Below are 16,224 nucleotides of genomic sequence, written 5' to 3'. Positions count from 1 at the left end.
TTACTGAACAATTGAAAATCAGTGAATTATTTGGCTTTTTTTTTCTTTTGTTTAGTTAATATTTTCTGTGTGAGTGAAACTTCCGAAGGATTATACCCGTTTCGTTACATAAAACATACAAGTATTTTGAGAAATACCAACAGAAAAAAAAACGCAGATTCTTCCTGACTGTTCAAATCCTTAAAAAAATTATGGTAATCTTCGCTTTCTCAGGCATTGATCACAGGCTCCCCCAACACCCGTCTCTCTTTCTCTATCACCCCCATTCTTAATTCATCTTTTGTCTCTATCCAACAGCTCATTCATAACTATCGCCTTGTTCTATCCTGTTCTATTCTTCTGTCAGCTTGCTGTCATTCCTACTTTTCACAAACTTTTTTCTCTTCTGACATTCTAAGTCAGAATGAATATACTGTAAGACATCATTTTTGCAACACGTTCAAATTTAATGAATGCACTTTTGTTACATGCCCAGTGGTAAACTTTTTCATTGAGCTATTTTAAATAATCAGAATGCACATAGCGTAAATTATTTGTTGTAAAGTTTTGCGAGTCATGTTTGTCCAAACTTAAGAGCAAGTAATGTACACGGCGGGACTTCTGCTGTGTGGTTTCAGCCTCTTCTGTTATCTTCCACTTTACCCCTCTTGGACTTTCTGATATTGAGTAGGAGTGGTCCTCGAGAAATGAAGGTGCTGAAGACTTTGCAGTATCTGGGAGGTTGTTTGCTGAATCAAAACGTCTTTCTTTCGGGGAATTCCTTGGCTTGGGTGAATTCTGTACGAGATGAATGAATTAAAAAAAAAACATATAAGAAATATTGAACAAAAACAGATAGAAGAATGAAAAGATAGCTTTAAATTTTTCAATTAAATATTCGATAATACATGAAGAATAATATTTATTTAGGAATCAAACCTTTTCCAGTGACTTGCAACAAAATAAATGTTTTTTTTTTTAATATTCATGATGATATATTAACCCTATCTAGCCCCCCCCCCCCGGGGGGGGGGGCTGTTGCACCCACAAATGTAATAACGCCCACAAATGTAATAACGCCCACAAATGTAATAACACTTTACCCACAAATGTAATAACGCCCACAAATGTAATAACACTTTACCCACAAATGTAATAATTTCACCCACAAATGTAATAATGCACTTTACCCACAAATGTAATAATTTTTGATCGCCCACAAATGTAATAATGACTTTACCCACAAATGTAATAAATTTGAAGGGATTTTTGGCGAGTCCGTTCTAAACTAAAATCCTATAGTAATGCGTTCATATAGCACAAAAGTGCAAAGTCTTTTTTTCCAAACCCGGTTAATTAAACATTATAGTACAAGTCCAAAGTCTTTTTCCAGACCCGGTTGTTTCAAAATTATAATATAGGTCCAAAGTCTTTTTTCAGACCCGGTTAATTCAAAAATCATAATGCAAGTCCAAAGTCTTTTTTTCAGACCCGGTTGTTTTAAAAATTAGAATATAAGTCCAAAGTCTTTTTTCCAGACCCGGTTGTTTCAAAAATTATAATATACGTCCAAAGTCTTATTTCCAAACCAGGTTGTTTCAAAAATTGTAATATAAATCCAAAGTCTTTTTTTCAAGACCCGGTTGTTTAAAAATTATCATATAAGTCCAAAGTCTTTTTTTCAGACCCGTTTGTTTCAAAAATTATAATATAAGTCCAAAGTCTTTTTTCCAGACCCGGTTGTTTCAAAAATTATAATATACTTCCAAATTTTTTTTTCCAGACCCAGTTGTTTCAAAAATTATAATATAAGTCCAAAGTCTTTTTTCAGACCCGTTTATTTCTAAAATTATAATATAAATCCATACTAAGATACAATAATGATATTCCAGTGGAATAAAAATGAGAATCGAGCTTAGTCTTTTCTCCAGACCCAGTTGATTAAAACTAGTGGAATTAATGTCTTTGTTGTTTTTTCAACTTATACGGCGTATATTTTGAATATATGCGCTAAGAGAATCAAGCGTAGTCTTTTCTCCAGACCCGGTTACTTAAAACTAAAAACTAAACCCTATAGAAATGCGTTCATATAGCACAAAAGTGCAAAGTCTTTTTTCCAGACCCGGATAATTAAACAATTACAATATAAGTCCAAAGTCTTTCCTCCAGCCCCGGGTATTAAAAAATGAATTTAAAAGACTTCAAATCTAAGACCAATTTTCCAAAGTTTCACCCAGTAAAAAAGTATGTCTTTACCCCACACCCAGTTTTTTTAATAATACTACGACCCCTACAAAACATTGTAATAATGTATGGGTAAAGCAAAGATCCTTTCTCCAGACTTGGTTATTATTTGGAAAAAATAAAATAGTTTTTACAAATATTCTAAAACGAATACCCAATAATCTAATTACTGTGGAATTACATGAAGACCAATTGTCGAAGATCGACTTTCCTCCAGACGCAATTATTTCAAGAATAAAAAATCAATAAAACCCAACCCCCAAAACGAATCTTAGAACCAACAATCCTCCAAATTAAGACCATGCATGTAGAAAAGCACATGTTTAGAGCGTTGTCTTTATTCCAGACCCAGTAGTTTAAAAATGATTTAAACAATCTTAAAAACAAAAGACTTTGTCATATTCTCATTCTTGTGGAATAACACGAGTATTATGCTTAGTCTTTCGTCTAGACCCGGTTATTTAAAAGATAAACAAATATTGAAAAAAAATCACAGCTAAGACCAATCTTCAAAATTAAACCCACTTAAAATGCTTGGGCTTAGAGTGTTGTCTTTACCCCTCACCCAGTTCTCTTTAAAATACAAATTAAGCGAAACATTAATCTTAAAACTTAGACCCCAGCATCTTCCAAACTATAAAACCCTTGTGATAACGCATACTTAATTTGACCAGACCAGTTTATTTAAAAAAAAAAACAGAACAAAAAAATTTAACCCTCTTCCAGCCTAACATCCTGCAATAAATGATGTAATTAAACATTCATTTTGTCTTTCAGGCAAAGAAATTTAATATAAAAAAAACAACATCAAAACTTAGAGCCCGGGGAGCATTTCATGAAAGGAGTTGTCTGACGTTTTATCCGACACTGGTAGCACTGCTTCTTAGCCAATCAACATCAAGAACAGTTGTCAGATCTGACAACTTGTCGGACATAAATGTTGATGAAATACTCCCCCAATCATCTTATTCATGTTGAACAGGCACAAGAATATGATTGAGTCTTAGTTATGAGGATTTCATTTATCTTATTTTTAAAATGACAAGGTCTGGAATAAAGAAAACTCTCTAAACTTTTATTTATTGAAGGTTCTTAGTTTGAAGGATAGTTGGGCCTTAGATTCTGTTATTCTTTTTTAATAATGTTGGTTATTTTGAAATAATTGGGTCTGGAGGAAAGACTACATCATATTTCCATGTTATTCAATGTTGATAAGATTGCAGGGTCTTTGTTTTGTTGTTGTTGTGTTTTAAATGACTTTTATAACTGGGTCTGGAGGAAAGACTACGCTATATTTCCATGTTTTTCATCATAAAGAGGATCGCGGGTCTTTGTTTGCTTTTCTTTATTAATACTAATTTATTATTATCATTCATCATTTCTTATTTGAAAGATCTGGGTTTTGAGGAAAGACTACGCTATATTTCCATGTTATTTCAACATAAATAGGATCGTGGGTCCTTGTTTGCTTTTTTTATTATTACTAATTTATTATTATCATTCATCATTTCTTATTTGAAAGATTTGGGTCTGGATGAAAGACTACGCTATATTTCCATGTTATTTAATATTCACAAGAGAGTTGGGGTCTTTGTTACTTTTCCACCAGTTCTAATTAACTGGTCTGGAGAAAAGACTATGCTATATTTCCATGTTATTTAATATTTACAAGAGAGTTGGGGACTTCGTTACTTATCTACCAGTTTTAATTAACTGGGTCTGGAGAAAAGACTAAGCTCGATTCTCATTTTATTCCACTAGAATATCATTATCGTATCTTAGTTTGGACTTAATAATTATGAAACTACCAGGTCTGGAAAAAAGACTTTGGACGTATTTTATAATTTTTGAAACAACCGGGTCTGGAAAAAAGACTTTGGACGTATATTATAACTTTTTAAACAACCGGGTCTGGAAAAAAGACTTTGGACTTGCATTATAATTTTTTAATTAACCGTGTCTGAAAAAAAGACTTTGGACGTATATTATAATTTTTTAATTAACCGGGTCTGGAAAAAAGACTTTGGACGTATATTATAATTTTTGAAACAACCGGGTCTGGAATAAAGACTTTGGACTTCTATTATAATGTTTGAAACGACCGGGTCTGAAAAAAAAGACTTTGGACATGTATTATAATTTTTGAAACAACCGGGTCTGGAAAAAAGACTTTGGACTTGCATTATAATTTTTGAATTAGCCGGGTCTGGAAAAAAGACTTTGGACGTATATTATAATTTTGAAACAACCGGGTCTGGAAAAAGACTTTGGAATTGTACTATAATGTTTTATTAACCGGGTCTGGAAAACAGACTTTGCACTTTTGTGCTATATGAACGCATTACTATAGGATTTTAGTTTAGAACAGATTCGCCAAAAATCCCTTCAAATTTATTACATTTGTGGGTAAAGTCATTATTACATTTGTGGGCGATCAAAAATTATTACATTTGTGGGTAAAGTGCATTATTACATTTGTGGGTAAAGTGTTATTACATTTGTGGGCGTTATTACATTTGTGGGTAAAGTGTTATTACATTTGTGGGCGTTATTACATTTGTGGGCGATTATTACATTTGTGGGTGTAACAGGGGCTTAATAAGCCCCCCTCCCATCCACATATTTCACGATAAGTCCACAATGAGAAACGAGGTACCATTATTTTTTTCCGTTCAATTCTCGCAGAGCTTTTGAGACCAAATTCGAGACGCCTAGATACGCAGTTACGCAACATTTTATGAGTTTATGTTGGACCAAAAATTGCTAAAAAATATTATTTTGTATACATATGTAATCCAATGGAAATTCTATTTTCAGTCATAATTGACAAAGGCATCATTATTCTTGCACTGACTGGTTGAAAATAATCAAATCTTTGCTTTTTATAATTGGAATAGTACCACTAAGTGATCTCATTGAAAAACAAGTGGAACGCCTCTGGCAGTCTCGCCTGCATTACGCAATTTAATATAGCAGCAGTGCTAACTTTGAAAACTACTATAAAATAATCATTCACAAAAACATCATTCATATAATGACATAATACCACGTTCATTGACCATAAATGACATTTGAACGGAGACTTAAGACTGTCAACTACACCCATGTCCACATTTCATTCACTCAATCCATAAACTTTCAAAGTTATGATGGCACTTCAACAATTACCCCAACATGGCCTAAGTTTATTGACCTTAACTGACCTTTGACTTGGTTTTGTGACCTGAAACTCACAGGGGATGTTCAGTGATGCTTGATTACTCTTATATCCCAAGTTTTATGAACTAGATCCATAAACTTTCATAGTTAGGATGGTAATTCAACAAATACCCCCAACACGGCCAAAGTTCATTGACCTTTAATGACCTTTGACCATGGTCATGTGACCTGAAACTCGTACAGGATGTTCAGTGATACTTGATTACTCTTATGTCCAAGTTTTATGAACTAGATCCATAAACTTTCAGAGCTAGGATGGTAATTTAACATATACCCCCAACTAGGCCAAAGTTCATTGACCTTAAATGACCATTCACCATGGTCATGTGACCTGAAACTCGCACAGGATATTCAGTGGTACTTGATTAACCTAATGTCCAAGTTTCATGAACTAAATCCATAAATTTTCAAAGTTATGATGGTAATTCAACAAATACCCCCAACTTGGCCAAAGTTCATTGACCCTAAATGACCTTTGACCTTGGTCATGTGACCTGAAACTCAGACAGGATGTTCACTAGTACTTCATTAACCTTATGTCCAAGTTTCATGGACTAGATCCATAAATTTTCAAAGTTACGATAGTAATTCAACAAATACCCCCAACTTGACCAAAGTTCATTGACCCAAAATGACCTTTGACCTTGGTCACGTGACCTGAAACTCGAGCAGGATGAATACTAATACTTGATTAACCTTATTCCCAAGTTTCATGAACTAGGTCCATATACTTTCTAAGCTATGATGTCATTTCAAAAACTTAACCTTAGGTTAAGATTTGATGTTGACGCCGCCGCCGCCGCCGTCGGAAAAGCGGCGCCTATAGTCTCGCTCTGCTATGCAGGCGAGACAAAAACCAATAAAATACATAAGGCCCCAAAACTAAGAAATACGTATGGAATTATAGAACCAATAAAATACATAAGATTAGAAATTTGATTTACCATTTTTTTCAGGAGCACATTTGTTTAGAAATCATAGAATTTGGGTAATTATTTAGAGATTTACCTTTAAAGCAGAGAATTCTATATTTAGGCATAAACTAGCATTATTAATTTATTAAAAATAAATTTAAATTCTGTAAAATCAGCGATACACCCTTAGCTCCATGCTTGCAGATTACATTGATGGTGACGTGTGTATTGGTTTTCGTTGCGATCGACGGAGATCTGAAGAGGGGGACCAAAAGGCCTCCCCCCCCCCCCCCCCCGGGCTATGCAATCTAAAAGTAGCCCAGGATTATCATGTAGGGTAAACCAAATTTTTAATATATTTGTTCATTTAGTAAGAGTTTACTGTGAATACACAGTAAAGGCCCAGGTCCATGGTTAGCCTCCCAAATAGGATAATTTTCATCTCTATTTGGCTACTGAAAATGGAATATTTAAAGCAATGTTCTATCAAACCAAAGGTAGATAATACAGAGAAAATATTTCTTTAGAACACATGTATGATATAGATCTACTCTACCTTCTGAAGACGAGGCAGGAAATCAAATATGGTTGGGACAGCATCCTGTCTAAGACGAGTCACTTGCCCAGTCCTGTCAAAGCTACCATCTTCAAAATGAGCAAAACGGAGTACAAAGCTCTTGGAGGAATTCAATGAAGCTCGCTTCATATTGACCATCCATACTGTGTTACAGTACCGGTTCAGTCCAACGGCTGAATGGGAATCTGCAGCAAATGTAAACGCATGTCATAAAATCAATTACACATAATTAAGAAAATTTGACGTGTCCAAAGGACACAGATGCCCCCGCTTAACGCGATCAGAAATCCATTCAATATGATTGAACTTAATATCATGCAGAAACCAATATGCATATATATATAATTAACAAATTCAGACCTTTGAACCGACTTGCATATATAATGAGATGTGACCTTTGACCTGCGGACTCCGAATTCGAACTTAGCCTGTATTTTGTGGTCATCTACCTACACACCAAATTTTTTTTTTAATCCATTAAATATTTTTCGAGTTAATATTGCGCGGAAACCCAAGTTGGGGGGGGGGGGACAGACAGGGGCAACGCTTAATGCCCCCTCTGGGCTTCGTCTGTGGGGGCATAAAAACTCTAGGCCTACATGTACTCAGCAGGGGCCCGTTTCTCAACACTTGGACAAGTTAGTCATATAACTTTATCTACCAAACACAGAGTTAGTTACAATCTTACCCAAAAGGATTAACTAGAATCCATTGATATCGTATACTATTGGTGGAAAGTACATGAGACGTAGCCTTAGTCACAAAATAGCATAATTTTCAAAAAGTAAAATTATGATAATGAAAAGATAGCTTTAAATTTTTCAATTAAATATTCGATAATACATGAAGAATAATATTTATTTAGGAATCAAACCTTTTCCAGTGACTTGCAACAAAATAAATGTTTTTTTTTAATATTCATGATGATATATTAACCCTATCTAGCCCCGGGGGGGGGCTTAATAAGCCCCCCCCCCCCATCCACATATTTCACGATAAGTCCACAATGAGAAACGAGGTACCATTATTTTTTTTTCGTTCAATCTCGCAGAGCTTTTGAGACCAAATTCGAGACGCCCGGATACGCAGTTACCCAACATTTTATGAGTTTATGTTGGACCAAAAATTGCTAAAAAATATTATTTTGTATACATATTTAATCCAATGGAAATTCTGTTTTCAGTCATAATTGACAAATGCATTATTATTCTTGCACTGATTTGTTGAAAATAATCAAATCTTTGCTTTTTATAATTGGAATAGTACCACGAAGTGATCCCATTGAAAAAACCAATAAAATACATAAAGCCCCAAAACTAAGAAATACGTATGAAATTATAAAACCAATAAAATACATAAGATTAGAAATTTGATTTACCATTTTTTTCAGGAGCACATTTGTTTAGAAATCATAGAATTTGGGGAATTATTTAGAGATTTACTTTTAAAGCAGAGAATTCTATATTTAGGCATAAATTAGCATTATTAATTTATCAAAAATAAATTTAAATTCTGTAAAATCAGCGATACACCCTTAGCTCCATGCTTGCAGATTACATTGATGGTGACGTGTGCATTGGTTTTCGTTGCGATCGACGGAGATCTGAAGAGGGGGACCAAAAAGCCCCCCCCCCCCCCCCCCGGGCTATGCAATCTAAAAGTAGCCCAGGATTATTATGTAGGGTAAACCAAATTTTTAATATATTTGTTCATTTAGTAAGAGTTTACTGTAAATACACAGTAAATTAAGGCCCAGGTCCATGGTTAGCCTCCCAAATAGGATAATTTTCATCTCTATTTGGCTACTGAAAATGGAATATTTAAAGCAATGTTCTATCAAACCAAAGGTAGATAATACAGAGAAAATATTTCTTTAGAACGCATGTATGATATAGATCTACTCTACCTTCTGAAGACGAGGCAGGAAATCAAATATGGTTGGGACAGCATCCTGTCTAAGACGAGTCACTTGCCCAGTCCTGTCAAAGCAACCATCTTCAAAATGAGCAAAACGGAGTACAGAGCTCTTGGAGGAATTCAATGAAGCTCGTTTCATATTGACCATCCATACTGTGTTACAGTACCGGTTCAGTCCAACGGCTGAATGGGAATCTGCAGCAAATGCAAACACATGTCATAAAATCAATTACACATAATTAAGAAAATTTGACGTGTCCAAAGGACACAGATGCCCCCGCTTAACGCGATCAGAAATCCATTCAATATGATTGAACTTAATATCATGCAGAAACCAATATGCATATATATATATAATTAACAAATTTAGACCTTTGAACCGACTTACATATATAATGAGATGTGACCTTTGACCTGCGGACTCCGAATTCGAACTTAACCTGTATTTTGGTGTCATCTACCTACACACTCAAATTCGTTTAAATATTTAGAATATTTCATAAGTAATCATGCGGAAACTAAATTGCATATTTAATGAGCCGTGACCTTTGACCTGCCGACTCCGAACTTAGCCTGTATTTGGTGTCATCTACCTACACACCATAATTTTTATAAATCTGTTGAATATTTTATAAGTCATCATGCGAAAACCAACTCAGATATTTCATGAGCTGTGACCTTGGACCTGCAGACTCCGAATTCAAAGTTAGCCTGTACTATGGTGTCATGTACCTACACACCAACATTTTTTTTAATCAATATATATAAATCGAAATATATTTCGATTTATTGCGCGGAAACCAAGTGGGGGGGGGGCGGGCGAATAAACGGACAGGGGCAACGCTTAATGCCCCCTCCGGACTTTGTCTGCGGGGGCATAATTACCGAGGAGCTGCATTTCTCAAAATAGTCGTCCTTATTACACCATTACGCCTATTCATACCATGATATGACCGGAAAATTTTTGGCTCTTGCCCCTGGCCACCGAACCCTGTTAGGCCGCTGTAAAAATGCTGTGCATCATCATCATCATCTACCTACACACCCAAATTTTTTAAAAATCTGTTGAATATTTCATAAGATATCTTTAAGGAGCTGTGATCTTTGACCTGCATACTCCGAATTCGAACTTAGCCTGTATTGGTATCATCGACCTACACACTCAAATTTGTTTAAATATATAGAATATTTTTAAAGTAATCATGCGGAAACTAAATTGCATATTTAATGAGCCGTGACCTTTGACCTGCCGACTACGAATTCGAACTTAACCTGTATTTTGGTGTCATCTACCTACACACTCAAATTCGTTTAAATATGTAGAATATTTCATAAGTCATCATGTGGAAACCAACTCGGATATTTCATGAGCTGTGTGTGACCTTGGACCTGCAGACTCCGAATTCAAAGTTAGCCTGTACTATGGTATGGTGTCATGCACCTACGCACCAACATTTTTTTTAATCAATATATATAAATCGAAATATATTTCGATTTATTGCGCGGAAACCAAGTGGGGGGGCGGGCGAATCAACGGACAGGGGCAACGCTTAATGCCCCCTCCGGACTTTGTCTGCGGGGGCATAATTACCGAGGAGCTGCATTTGAAGCGAGCCTGAATCAAGGCTGTGAAATTTATTAGCGCCACCATCTGGCTTCCTTTTATTTGCGTAAAAAGAAGAGACACGCGAAGTCACTTTCTAGTCCAAACTCCAAAGTAATCAAATTTGCTTTTTTTAAAATATGATTTTGATTTAATTAAAAATATACTATTGACTTTTTGTATTATGGCTACTCACCGCAAAGCGCCCCGGTGAGTAGCGAGGAGTTTCGGCAAATATTAATTCTGTATTGTAATGAAGCGATGTTTGCCAACTTCACAGAAATCCAGGGCCAAATGCAGTTCGGTGTACGAGGTTAGTACTATAGATCTATACATGTACTGTAGCAACTATATGTAGCAACTAACCTCGAACTAGTAATGAGTGGGGCCAGGGCCAGTACCACATCTATACTAGTACAGCAGGCGATGGTTCGTGTAAGCTCCACTACACTTCACTACTGCTAACCTCCGCTTCACCTATAGGCTATAGTGGAGTGTTTAATGGCTGGCTATACGAACCATCGCCTGAGTTTTGTAGGCCTAGTCACTCAAGGCTTCATTACATGCCGCCGCGCCCAGAAAAATCAAGCAATAGAAGTTGTGTGTTGTGGACACCAGAAGTGGGATCACAGCACGCATGACCCACTAGTTAGAAATCCATTGCCAAACGTGGTTAATGGTGCGAGGTTAGTATACTAATACTAACCTCGCAATACGCGTGAGTCACTGAGTGGAGTAGCCTAACGTTAAGTTAGAGTTTTTTATACGGCATGTACGGCCAGGGCCCAGGCATCAATAACTTTTGTTGTCATCCAATTTCAATGAAATTTTCAGCATTTTGCTCGAAATGAATTTTACATTAATTATTAAGATCAAGGCCTAAATATCTTCAACCTGTATAATTCATAACCATTTTACTTTTTAGGTGTGCAGAAAAGACCAACCCCCCCCCCCCCCCCCCAATGGTCTGCTGACTACAGAGTACAGTACATAAACTTAAATACACGGGACTAGTACCGGTATTGTTAGTGTTACACAGCTTTTTGCAAATGCAAGTTTGGTAACGACTAACGAATTCCCATTTTTTTTCAACGTAATTTTAAAGTCGAAAACATAGCTGAACTTACGAATGCAATGTCCGTCCACATCCTACCGATTAGAGCAGTTGTATGCAGCTCATGTAGGCATGAATAACGTGAAATCTAAGCTAATAAGTTCACCAACGTGCCAATCTGAGCTGTGAAAAAGTGTGATCGTCCCGGAGCGAAAACTATGGAACGCGGAAAGGCTAAAATTTGATCACTGTCACTTTTGATTTGATGGACCTCCGTACCAGCCATCATCAAATCAAGTGCAGCCATCAGTAAATCAAAAGTGGCCATCATCATATCAATTTTCAGCATCATATCCCTCTGTACCAGCCATCATCAAATCAGTTTCTAACATCAAATCAATGTTGTCCTTTCGGCGTTCCTGATGTGCGCGCCAAAAGGACACCTGTAAGTTGATGGCAGCCACTTTTTATTTGATGACGGTTACTTTTGACTTGATGACGGCCACTTTTTACTTGCTTTTTATTTGATGACGGTTACTTTTGACTTGATGACGGCCACTTTTTACTTGCTTTTTATTTGATGACGGTTACTTTTGACTTCATGACGGCCACTTTTGACTTGATGGCGGCTGCTTTTGATTCGATGATGGCTGCTTTTGATTTGATGATGGCTGCTTTTGATTCGATAGTGGCCACTTTTGATTTGATGATGGCTGCTTCTGATTTGATGATGGTTGCTTTTGATTCGATAGTGGCCACTTTTGAACTGATGATGGCCACTTTAGATTTGATGATGGTCACTTTCAATTTTTTTATCGCTTTTCATTTGATGGTCACTTTTTGTTTGATGGTCACTTTTTATTTGATCACTTAATTTGATGGTCACTTTTTATTTGATGGTCACTTTTTATTTGATGGTCACTTTTCATTTGATGGTCACTTTTCATTTGATGGTCGCTTTTAATTTGATGGGCACCTTTTATTTGATGATCACTTATTTGATGGTCACTTTTAATTTGATGGTCACTTTTAATTTGATGGTCACTTTTAATTTGATCATCAATTCTTATTTGATGGTCACTTTTAATTTGATGGTCGCTTTTTATTTAATGGTCACTTTTTATTTGATGGTCACTTTAAATTTGATGGTCACTTTTTATTTGATGGTCATTTTTAATTTGATGCTCAGTTTTTATTTGATGGTCACTTTTAATTTGATGGTCGCTTTTTTGTTGCTCACTTTTTATTTGATGGTCACTTTTTATTTGATGCTCACTTTTCATTTGATGCTCACTTTTTATTTGATGGTCGCTTTTTATTTGATGGTCACTTTTTATTTGATGGTCACTTTTAATTTGATGGTCACTTTTTTGTTGGTCACTTTTTATTTGATGGTCACTTTTTATTTGTTGGTCACTTTTTATTTGATGGTCACTTTTTATTTGATGGTTACTTTATATTTGATGCTCATTTAAGTTGATGGTTTCGGCATTCCATACATGGTCGCTTTATATTTGATGGTCGCTTTTCATTTGATCGTCGCTTTTATTTGATCGGCACTTTTCATTTGGTCGTCGCTTTTCATTTGATCATCACTTTTTACAGTACGTGCGCATAAACGTGTCGCAGTGAGCATGCACTGAGCAAATGCTCATGTACGTATAGCTAGCGTGCTCTTTTTGCTTCCGAGAATTGAAGTGCAGGTGCATATATATGAATCTATTGATCGTGAAAAAATAAATCTGGAAAATGGAGGGTATACTTAATAGTTTAGGGATGCCTCAATCAGTTATTAACAACTTTCAACGGGAAGGGGTAAGTTGAAGTTAGAATTTACTTAGATCTAGACCTACGCTTTAGATCTAACTTTGTTTGTCTATTTTGTTGGTGTGAAACGGTACTATAGGCCTTGGCCTAGGCCCTACTCCCTCACAACATTGTCACTGGGGCGTTGCACTGGGGCCTATGCTCTAGTATAGACCGGCTAGGCTAGGGCCCTATCTATAAGTGTCACTAGGCCTAGTCACTAATAAGCCTAGACCAACCTGACTCCATTGTTGAGAACTGTGCTAGCAACTTAGTGTTAGAGCCAGAGGCTACACACGAAACCCATGCAAATGCAGAAAAAATACAGTTAGTGTTCAGTTCTTAAATATTTTCAGATCTCTAGACCCTAATAATATTAATTTTAGCTGATGATTGGCATTGCCCATTTTGCAAATGCAGCGCGGCGGGGGCAGAGGGAGGGGGTAACACTAACGAGTAACGTTGAGTCTTATCCATTGTAGTTATACACTCAAGCCTAGCGCCTATAACATACAGTTCAATTGTTACTGTTAACCCCCTACCCTCTACTCCTGCCCCCGTTGTGTTGAAGAAAACCTTTTTTTTTTTTTTTTTTTTTTTTGCTATAGGCTATTCATATTTATATATATATATATATATAAACAAGGCCATAGATATGAATAACAACAAACCGAGTCGCCCTTTTCCAAAACTCCCAACCCCCCTCCCCCCAGAAAATTTGTTGCGTCTATTATTGGGCTTATTTTCTTTTTACCCAAAATTAAGGGGGGGGGCTGCGTGCGCAACCTCCCAACCCCCTTGGCGACGGTCATGCAGTTGACCCACAGAAATTTAGAAAATTTATATTTTTCTTGCAAAAATGCATAAAATTTACAAAAAATTGTGCAACAAATCCTTCAAGTTCTGCTCGATTGCTTCGCTCCCTCACTTTCGAATAGGGTCTATTTTTGAAAATTGCAAGAGTTTTTAACAATGATGGGATGAGGATGTTTTAAACACTCTATCAAAAGTAGGTTCAATTTTGCACCTTTACCAATGTCACACCTGGAACACATTTAATGATGCAAATTTGCACCTTTCAGAAAAATAGGTGCAATTAAGCTGTACCTTTTAAGGTGATTTCTTTTCTGAAAGGTGCAAATTAGGTGCAAAATTGACACTTTGAAGGTGTTCTCAGTGTGACATTTTCTTCACAAATTATGTGCATTTGACAAACTCCATAAATTTTTCCATCAGTGGTCATTTGTAATTGTGAATTTCAGTCAAAGTTATGATATGCTGAGATCGTTAAGCATGATCTCTTTGACGGCAAAGGCGAGGAATGGCTGGCTTTAACGCCACACATTGTCATAAAGTCACGTGACCGCACATGCCTCCTTTATTTCGAGGGGTGGAGCTTAGCAAGCGTTAGAGCTGCGAATAATGACTTTTCTCTCTCAATATAGAGAATTTCAGAAAATTTGGGTGGAATCTAATGTGAGGTATTTTGATGTTTTAAGATCCTATGTTATTTGGGTTGCAGGAACCCTTTGCCTCGGGAAAGATCGACACCGGGGAGGTGGGGGTGGGGGGGGGTGCACTCACAGATAGCATGCGTACACAAGCGCTTCCATGGGTTTTGAAAATACCCCCTAAACAGGTTTTACGCTTCGATGAAATAACACACCTAAACAAAGATTTCTGGCGCGGCTTTTCATGATATCAAGCTCCGAAACAGCTTCAATACAAACTTTATCCCCTGAACATTTTCTGCAACTATCCTTCATTGAGTCATTGGCCGCGTCCACGGAAAAAGGGGTCTTTTGTCAATGAGGAATGCGTAACGCGTTACGCGTTTATAGTTCCAAAGACGCTGAATTTCAACAAAAAGGGGTGCATTGATGGTTAGCTGAACGCATTTAGGGGTAAATTCTCCATCTTGGCGCTCCTAAGTGTATGGCTGTCTTGAATTTTGGCCAATGACTCAATGAAGGATAGTTACAGAAAATGTTCAGGGGATAAAGTTTGTATTGAAGCTGTTTCGGAGCTTGATATCATGAAAAGCCGCGCCAGAAATCTTTGTTTAGGTGTGTTATTTCATCGAAGCGTAAAACCTGTTTAGGGGGTATTTTCAAAACCCATGGAAGCGCTTGTGTACGCATGCTATCTGTCAAGGCCCTATATAAACAAGGTTGCGACACCGGAAGTTGCCGTCATTTTCTCATGGAGCTTTCGAATAGTTCCAAACTCACCAAAGTTTGTGTACAAAGTCAATGGGGGAGATTTTTCGACAGCAAATTTCAGGTAATTAAAATTGTTGTTGAGAAAAAGAAAATGATAGTTTTTAACGGTAATTTTATGTGCTTCATTTCTATATGATTGGTTTGCAATAATTTTGACTTTCAACATGCTTTTTTTACTAATTTTTAATAGTTCCAAGGCGTAAACATGACAGTAAAGATACGGTATGGGACTGGCAACCCGGGTGGCAACCGTAGCCGGCAGTGCGGCTGGCTCAGTAGGCCGATATGCGCTGTGACTGACTGATTGAGTTTCGACGGGTTGGGCGTCCGGACACATGAGTATTTCCTTTCGATTTTGAAAAGTTTACAAGCAATGTCTTTGATTTTTTTAGCACAGAATGGAAGAAAATATAATGAAGAACAAATAATGATGGTGATAAGCATTATTCAAGCTATATTTTTTGCTTTATTTTCCTGAGAAATGAGATAAAAATAAAAAAACAAGTGAGATAAAAAAAAAACAGCAAGCCTAGACTTCTACATAGGATGGGGGTCGGGTGTCCGGACACTTTATATTTTTGAAGCCTTCTTTTTTGTCTTTGGATATACTATAAATATGAATTTAATAATTGTAATCATCTTCTATTTTGTTCTCTGTAATATATTCCCTAACATTTTGTACTAAAAAT

General features: G+C 36.5%; 1 long non-coding RNA gene across 1 annotated transcript; it reads right to left on the bottom strand.

The window, feature by feature from the left end:
* Nucleotides 1-425: 425 nt before the first annotated feature.
* Nucleotides 426-11,720, bottom strand: LOC135156642 (uncharacterized). The gene is made up of 4 exons (XR_010295703.1): nucleotides 11,581-11,720; nucleotides 8,840-9,045; nucleotides 6,913-7,118; nucleotides 426-777 (listed from the first exon to the last, which is right to left on the bottom strand). It is a non-coding gene; the product is annotated as an uncharacterized LOC135156642 (long non-coding RNA).
* Nucleotides 11,721-16,224: the final 4,504 nt, after the last annotated feature.

Source organism: Lytechinus pictus, chromosome 14 (genome assembly GCF_037042905.1).
Source record: "Lytechinus pictus isolate F3 Inbred chromosome 14, Lp3.0, whole genome shotgun sequence".
NCBI classification, from domain to species: domain Eukaryota; kingdom Metazoa; phylum Echinodermata; class Echinoidea; order Temnopleuroida; family Toxopneustidae; genus Lytechinus; species Lytechinus pictus.
This window is presented reverse-complemented; position numbering and strand designations above follow the sequence as displayed.